General features: G+C 40.5%; 1 long non-coding RNA gene across 1 annotated transcript in view; it reads left to right on the forward strand.

Moving 5' to 3' along the window:
• LOC112619633 overlaps positions 1–7,545 on the forward strand; it is an 11,172-nt gene extending 3,627 nt beyond the window's left edge. Inside the window, exon 2 of the long non-coding RNA XR_003118264.1 lies at positions 6,206–7,545. This is a non-coding gene — a long non-coding RNA (uncharacterized LOC112619633). The remainder of the gene's footprint in view (positions 1–6,205) is intronic.
• Positions 7,546–8,691: the final 1,146 nt, after the last annotated feature.

Consider the following 8,691-nt stretch of genomic DNA (forward strand, 5'->3'; position numbering starts at 1 on the left):
TGGGTTTTACCGTGTTAGCCAAAATGGTCTCAATCTCCTGACCTCATGATCCACCTGCCTCAGCCTCCCAAAGTGCTGGGATTACAGGCATGAGCCACTGCACTCAGCCTATCATATTGTATTGTGTCTATTTGATTCTTCTCTTTTTTCTTCTTTATTAGTCTGTCTAGTGGTCTATTTTGTTGATCTTTTCAAAAAAAAAAAAAGCTCTTGGATTCATTGATTTTTTGAAGGGTTTTTCATGTCTCTATCTCCTTTAGTTCTGCTGTGATCTTAGTTATTTCTTGTCTTCTACTAGCTTTTGAATTTGTTTGCTCTTGCTTCCTTAGTTCTTTTTTTTTTTTTTTTTTTTGAGATGGAGTTTTGCTCTTGTTGCCCAGGCTGGAGTGCAGTGTCATGATCTCAGCTCACCACAACCTCCACCTCCCAGGTTCAAGCGATTATCCTGTCTCAGCCTCCTGAGTAGCTGGGATTATGGACATGCTCCACCATGCCTAGCTAATTTTGTGTTTTTAGTAGAGATGGGGTTTCTCCATGTTGGTCAGGCTGGTCTCAAAGTCACAACTTGAGATGATCCGTCTGCCTTGGCCTCCCAAAGTGCTGGGATTACAGGCGTGAGCCACCATGCCCAGCCTCTCTAGTTCTTTCAATTGTGATGTTAGGGTGTAAACTTTAGATCTTTCTTGCTCTCTGCTGTGGGCATTTAATGCTATAAATTTCCCTCTAAATACTGCTTTAGCTGTGTCTCAGAGATTCTGGTATATTGTGTCTTTGTTCTAATTGGTTTTAAAGAACTTATTTATTTCTGCCTTAATTTAATTACTTACCCAGTAGTCACTCAGGAGCAGGTTGTTCAGTTTTCATGTAGTTGTGTGGTTCTGAGTGAGTTTCTTAATTCTGAGTTCTAATTTGATTGCACTGTGGTCTGAGAGACTGTTTGTTATGATTTCCATTGTTTTGCATTTGCTGAGGAGTGTTTTACTTCCAATTATGTGGTCAATTTTAGAATAAGGGCTGTGTGGTGCTGAGAAGAATGTATATTCTGTTGATCTGGGGTGGAGAATTCTGTAGATATCTATTAGGTCTGTTTGCTCCAGAGCTGAATTCAAGTCCCGAATATCCTTGTTAATTTTCTGTCTCATTGATCTGTCTAATATTGACACTGGGGTGTTAAAATCTCCCACTATTATTGTGTCGGAGTCTAAGTCTCTTTATATGTCTCTAAGAACTAGTTTTATGACTCTGGGTACTCCTGTAATGGGTGCATATATATTTAGGAATTTAGGATAGTTAGCTCTTCGTTTTGCATTGATCTCTCTACCATTATATAATGCCCTTCTTTTTTTTTTTTCATCTTTGTTGGCTTAAAGTCTGTTTTATCAGAGACCTGGATTGCAACCCCTGCTTTTTTTTGCTTTCCATTTGCTTAGTAAATATTTATCCATCCCTTTATTTTGAGCCTATGTGAATTTTTGCATGTGAAATGGGTCTCCTGCATACAGCACACCAGTGGGTTTTGACTCTATTCCATTTGCCAATGTGTGTCTTTTAATTGCGGCATTTAGCCCATTTACATTTAAGGTTAATATTGTTATGTGTGAATTTGATCCTGTCATTATGATGCTAGCTGGTTATTTAGTTAGTTAGTTAGACATTAGTTATGTTAGTTGATGCAGTTTCTTCATAATTTCGATGGTCTTTACAATTTGGTATGTTTTTGCAGTGGCGGGTAGTGGTTTTTCCTTTCCATGTGTAGTGCTTCCTTCAGGAGCTCTTGTAAGACAGGCCTGGTGGTGACAAAATCTCTCAGCGTTTGCTTGTCTGTAAAGGATTTTATTTCTCCTTCACTTATTAAGAGTTGTTTGGCTGGATACGAAATTCTGAGTTAAGAATTCTTTGCTTTAAGAATGTTGAATAATGGGCCCCACTGTCTTCTGGCTCGTAGGGTTTCTGCTGAGAGATCTGCTGTTAGACTAATGGGCTTCCCTTTCTGAGTAACCCGACCTTTCTCTCTGGCTGCCCTTAACATTTTTTCCTTCATTTCAACCTTGATGAATCTGACAATTATGTGGCTTGGGGTTGCTCTTCTTGAGGAGTATCTTTATGGTGTTCTCTTTACTTTCTGAATTTGAATATTGGCCTGTCTTGCTAGGTTGGGGAATTTCTCCTGGATAATATCCTGAAGAGCATTTTCCAGCTTGGTTCGGTTCTCCCCATCACTTTCAGGTTCACCAATCAAACGTAGGTTTGGTCTTTTCACATAGTCCCACATTTCTTGGAGGCTTTGTTCATTCCTTTTCATTCTTTTTTCTCTAATCATTTCACCATGCTTTATTTCATTAAGTTGATCATCAATCTCTGATATCCTTTCTTCTGCTTGATTGATTCGGCTATTGATACTTGTGTATGCTTCATGAAGTTCTCGTGCTGTGTTTTTCAGCTCCATCAGGTCATTTATGTTCTTCTCTAAACTGGTTATTCTAGTTAGCAATTCCTCTACCCTTCTTTCAAGATTCTTAGCTTCCTTGCAACAGGTTAGAACAAGTTCCTTTAGCTCAGCAGAGTTTGTTATTACCCACCTTCTGAGGCCTAGTTCTGTCAATTCATCAAATTCCTTCTCTGTCCATTTTTTTTTTCCCCTTGCTTGCAAGGAGTTGTTATCCTTTGGAGAAGAGGCATTCTAGTTTTTGGAATTTTCAGCCTTTTTGCACCGGTTTTTCTTCATCTTCGTGGACTTACCTACCTTTGGTCTTTGATGTTGGCAACCTTCAGATGAAATTTCTGTGTGCACATCCTTTTTGTTGATATTGATGCTATTCCTTTCTGTTCGTTAGTTTTCCTTGTAACAGTCAGGCTCCGCAGGTCTGCTGCAGTATGCTGGAGGTCCACTGCAGATCCTGTTTGCCTGGGTATCACCAGCAGAGACCACAGAACAGCAAAAATTGCTGCCTATTCCTTCCTCTAGAAGCTTTGTCACACAGGGGCATGCATCAGATGCCAGCCAAAGCTCTCTTGTATGAGGTGTCTGTCAAAACCTGCTGGGAGGTGTCTCCCTGTCAGAAGGCATGGGAGTCTGGGACCCACTTGAGGAGGCAGTTTGTCCCTTAGCAGAGCTCGAGCACAGTGCTGGGAGATCAGCGGCTCTCTTCAGAGCCGGCAAGCAGGAAAGTTTAAGCCTACTGAAGCTGTGCCCACAGCTGCCCCCTTCTCCCAGGTGCTCTGTCCCAGGAAGATGAGAGTTTTATCTGTGAGCCCCTGACTGGGGCTGCTGCCTTCCTTTCAGAGATACCCTGCTCAGAGAGGAGGACTCTAGAGAGGCAGTCTGGCTACAGCAGCTTTTGCCGAGCTGGGGTGGGCTCTGCCCAGTCTGAACTTCCCAGTGGCTTTGTTTAGCCTGTGAGGGGAAAACCACCTCAGTAATGGTGGATGCCCCTCCCCCAACCAAGCTCGAGCATCCCAGGTCGACTTCAGATTGCTGTACTGGCAGTGAGAATTTCAAGCCAGTGGATCTTAGCTTCCTGGGCTCTGTTGGGGTGGGATCTGCTGAGGTAGACCACTTGGCGCCCTGGCTTCAGCCCCCTTTCCAGGGTAGTGAACAGTTCCATCTCGCCAACATTCCAGGTACCACTGGTGTATAAAAAAAGCTCCTGCAGTTAGCTCAGTGTCCGCCTAACCAGCTGCCAAGTTTTGTGCTTGAAACCCAGGGCCTTGGTGGTGTAGGCACTGAAGGGAATCTCCTGGTCTGCAGGTGGCAAAGACCACAGGAAAAGTGTAGTATCTGGGCCAAAGTGCACTATTCCTCAAGGCGCAATCCCTGAAGGCTTCCCTTGGCTAGGGGAGGGAGTTCCCCAACCCCTTATGTTTCCCAGCTGAGGTGATGCCTCACCTTGCTTTGACTCGCCCTCCATGGGCTGTACCCAGTGTCTAACCAGCCTCAATGAGATGAGTCAGGTATCTCAGTTGGAAATGCAGAAATCACCCGGCTTCTGAGTTTATCTCACTGGAAGCTGCAGATCAGAGCTGTTCCTATTTGGCCATCTTAAAATGTGATCTTCTTTACTTCATATTAGAATGTTAACTCAATGTGGTAACACTTATTATTATAAACATCGGAAGCACTAATCGACTGTGCTATGTGTTGGAACAGCTAAAATGGGAGAACAATTTAATTATTACTTGCTTAATGTAGTATGTTGGGTATGAAAATATTCTCAAACATATGCTCTTGAAAAAAAATTTTTAAAAAATAGATACCTGGTAATGAAAAGGTTGGGAATCCATAATCTAGTGCAAAACTTTACATAAATGAAATGATAATGATGATTAACATTTAATAAGTGCTTATTGTGTTCCAGGCACTGAGCTAATATCATTTTACTCCATCTCTTACCCCCGTAAAAACTTGGAGGACAGATTTATTAATTTCTTCACTCTACAGATGAAAAGGACTCAGTAAGGCTTAGAAAATTTAAAAGTCTTGCACAGCTAATATTTGTCATGAAGAGGTTATGTGACTTTTGTAGATGCCATGACAATCTAAATTATTCTAATTTTCGAACTGATTGATGTGTATTACCACCATTTTATGCTTTTTGCTACTTTGTTTTAGATCAGTCCTGTTAAGGAGAAATTAATATATTATTCATCCCTTTCTTTCTTTCATATATAGTACCCACTTGCTAGGTAAAATCTCTGATGAAAGCACATTTTTCCTTTGTAATAAAGACAGCAGGACATAGCTTTCCTGATACGGTACCTGACCTCCTTTCTCCACCTCATCTGAAACATATCCTGTGTCTCTGCCTTCTTGGTAGAAAGCACTAAGGGGGAGATGATGTATAATTACTTGTCTGGTAGGGTTTTAAATTATGTGAACAACTGTCTATCTACAAAAAAATTGTAGCTATCCATTCTTTCCTCAGTCAGTATATGATAAGAACTTTGGGAAGTGAAAAGAACTTTGAGGTAGTTTGAAATGAATGACCTAGAGATTCAATGATTTATGTCTACTATCTGATTTTCTTTGAGGAAATGACTGATTTCCCAAGCCTGCAAACAAAGAACATGAAACAAACAACAAATTTCAAAGATGAAGCTAAAAACACTCCAGAATCAGAAAGGATATGTTCAGTCTGAGCCAACCGTCACATCTTTAACCCTTCCATCTGTTGATGTACATTAGAAAAAGGAAGAGAGAAAAAAAAAAAATACGTCCAGCCTGTTAGCTGAGTAATTTAATTTTCATGTTATTTGTGAGCTGGTGAGGCATGCTTACCTCTCTCTGTGTGTAAGCATTGAGGCTGGCAATTAACCCTGTTCCCTTTAGCAATCAAATTTGTTTGGGGGCTTCACTCAAAGCCATCTAGACTGAGCACTATGCTAATGACCTATACTGGGCTTGACTACTGTGGAAGTGCAAACGATGGCAGGCAGGATGGTGCGGGCTTTTCTTTCCAAAACACCTTTATGTATATAACTCATTAGACCAAACAGGAAAACACAGTGGTTGGAGATATTATTAAAATGGTATTTTAAAAGTTTCATCTCTGTTTTCTTTTCATTCCAGCTTTATTGAGGCATAACCAAAATAATCTTTGTGATATTTCATGTGTTCTTTATTATCTTTCTCTATGTTTCTGTTTTCCCATATCTCTTTGTGTCTCATTCTAGAAGATTATTTTGGTTATAAAGAAAAACACCTGAATCTTCATTCAAGATGTAAACCCAGATTTGGGGGAGGGAAGATTCTAGAATGTCTCCTCAGAGGCCCTTTTCTCAGCTGTTGAGGATCGCTTTTTAATGTTATAAGAAAAGCATAGCCCTGAGATGTTTGACCAATATGGGTCTCAGGTATATGAGTTTAGAGAACCTCATGTTTTTCATGGGTGTCCAATCTTTTGGCTTCCCTGGGCCACATTAGAAGAAGAACAGTTGTCTTGTGCCACACATAAAAGACACTAATGATAGCTGATGAGCAAAAACAAAACAAAATAAAAAACTAAACAAAACAAAATCCCGTAATATTTTAAGAAAGTTTACGAATTTGCTTTGGGTCGCATTCAAAGCTGTCCAGGACTGCATGCAGCACACGGGCAACGGGAAGGACACAGTTATTTTAGAGCTTTAATCCATTTTCACCCACAGTTTTGATTACTGGACTGGTAAGATTCTGAATTACTCTCTGCCTCTGTCCACCCCAAATCAGCACAGCTGTGAGGCATGTAAAGTCTTTCCACTTCAGATTTGGTCTACTCACCAGCAGCATCTCCATCACCTAAGAGTTTTGCAAAATGTTCAACATTTGAACATCTACCCAAGACATACCGAATTAGAACCTGCATTTTAACAAGATCCCCGGTGACTCATATACAAATGAAAGACTGAGAAGCACAGGCCTAGAAGACATCTCCTCCCATTGACAAAGGGTAAAGAAAGGAGGTGTCTCAGAACTTGGAGTAAAAAAACTCTCCTGTGGTGATAGAGAGAAAAAGTGTGGTGGGCAAAGAGGGGAGCCTGTGTATATATGTGTGTGTATGTGTGAGAGAGAGATAGAGAGATAGATGAAATGAGGTAATAAGATTCACCCGCACAATGAGTCCTGCCTAAAAGTTTTCAGCACATTCTGCATCTCAGCTGCTAGGACTTACTCTTAGTTGACTACTACGCATATTTACTTTCTATATCCTGCCTGAGATGTTCACAAAATGTCCTAAGTAGAAGGAAAATAACCTGAATTTTTGTTCTTTATCCAAGCACTAGGTTTGACAGAGGTAGTCTTCCTGACATTGCCGTCACTGGCCAAGAGTAAGGAAGCTCACTAAAAGTCCTCATGATTATTTGAAGCATGATTTCAGCCATGCTATTCTACCAAAAGTAGCACAGATCTCTCTCGATCATTTGGCATTCTTCATACTACATCATCACACATAAAACTGTTGATTCTCAGTTTAGAAGGAATCATTTTAAAAAGTACAATTTCTTACCTGATACTGGAATCCCTGTCATAATATAGCTAGTCATTGCCAAACTACACTTGGAAAAAATAAATGAAAGAAAACTCAAAACTCAAAATTCATGCTCATATGCTATTGAACATTTAGTGACATTGCAGCTACCTTATTTGAGAAGGCAGCATTCCACTGATAACACATATCACCCTCCTTTAAGTATGGCATGCTCCTCTTGAAAACAGTTAAATTTCAGAACAACAGTGCAGGAAGGAAAAAAGTCCCTTCATAAACAAATCCTTTTGCATAAATGAAAGAATATACAGTACTCATAAAAATGATCATTAGAGCCTAGCATGAGAAAGATACTCTCATAATAACAGTAATACTAATAGCAATAAAAATACCCTCTGAGATTTACTGATCAGAGAAAATATTTGCTATTATTATTATTATTATTATATTACTGCTAATAATAATAATGGGTTACTTGCTAAGATATTGGGCCTTTGCTGTAACTAAGTAAGCATACGTAGAAAGTGCTCCCCTGGAGATATTTCTTCAATTAATAAAGAAGACTGACAGATCTTCTCAAAGCCTATTGCCAGGTACAAATTGATTGCCTCCCTGTAATAACTGTTTAATTTGCTTTCCAGTACTAATCATGTTGTGCAAATTGTTGGCCTCTGCCATTTGGTGACAAGGCAGATGGTATTTGGATGGGCCCAGTTGAGCTGCTCACCAGCCCCACCTCCCACCCTTGGCCTTTTCCTTTCTCCCTTCCCCCACCCTGTCCCTTTCCCCTGCTCGTAACCCAGGCACAGATCTGGGGCTACGTGTTCCTCTAAGAAGATGTTGAATAGCACATTGGCAATGAATGAGTAAATTGGTCAGACCTCTAGGGCAGCAGCTAAGGGAAGAGGCATCCCTTTGCCATGTACCATGACCTCTCCCCTTGCTTAAAGAAAAGCTGTAAGTTTACAGTATGAATTAGTATGGCCCCATCACAGACACAGATTTAGAGTCATAGAAGGCCAAAGTGGGTAACTTGGTGATTAAAAAAAAAGTCAATGTCCCAAAAGCAGGGGAAATTGTACCAGGGTGCTGGAGAGGGAGGGGAATTGGCAGTAAATATGATGAAAGCACATGATGGAAAAGAACACTGATATATCATTAGGCATATCAGGGAACTCTAGAACACAGTCACCTTTGACGACTGAAGTATAGTTTCCCCAACCCTACCTTGTTACCCATAGCTCCTCTGACTTGTTTGGGGGTATGCTTAGTTTTTGTCTTCTTGCATAGCTTTCGTCTTTCTGCTTCACTGGATGAAAGGCCCACAAAGAATCAGGCATATTCAGAGGCATGCATTGTAGTTACGACCACTTATGTTAAAGTTCTCAAATGTACATTCACACCTCTGCATGTCTAGACATACTATTCTGCCATCTTGGTGGAATGTCCTTCACATTCTGAATTATCAAGACTCATTTCAAAGATCCCAGTTCTTAACTGAAGCTTTCTCTTTCTATGCCCTCCTAAGGCAGTGCTTTTTTCACATTTACTTGTTGCTTAGCTAAGTAAGAGCAGACCTTTCAGTCCTACACACAACACCCTCCATGCTATAACCTAAACATAGTTTTCTGTTCCATCTTCTACTACCTCTCCAGACCCATGCTATGGCCATATTTTACTGGACCACATACTTCCCTTTTGTCTGTGCCTTGTCTTAGTACTTTCTTCT

Source organism: Theropithecus gelada, chromosome 2 (assembly GCF_003255815.1).
Source record: "Theropithecus gelada isolate Dixy chromosome 2, Tgel_1.0, whole genome shotgun sequence".
Taxonomy (NCBI): Eukaryota; Metazoa; Chordata; class Mammalia; order Primates; family Cercopithecidae; genus Theropithecus; species Theropithecus gelada.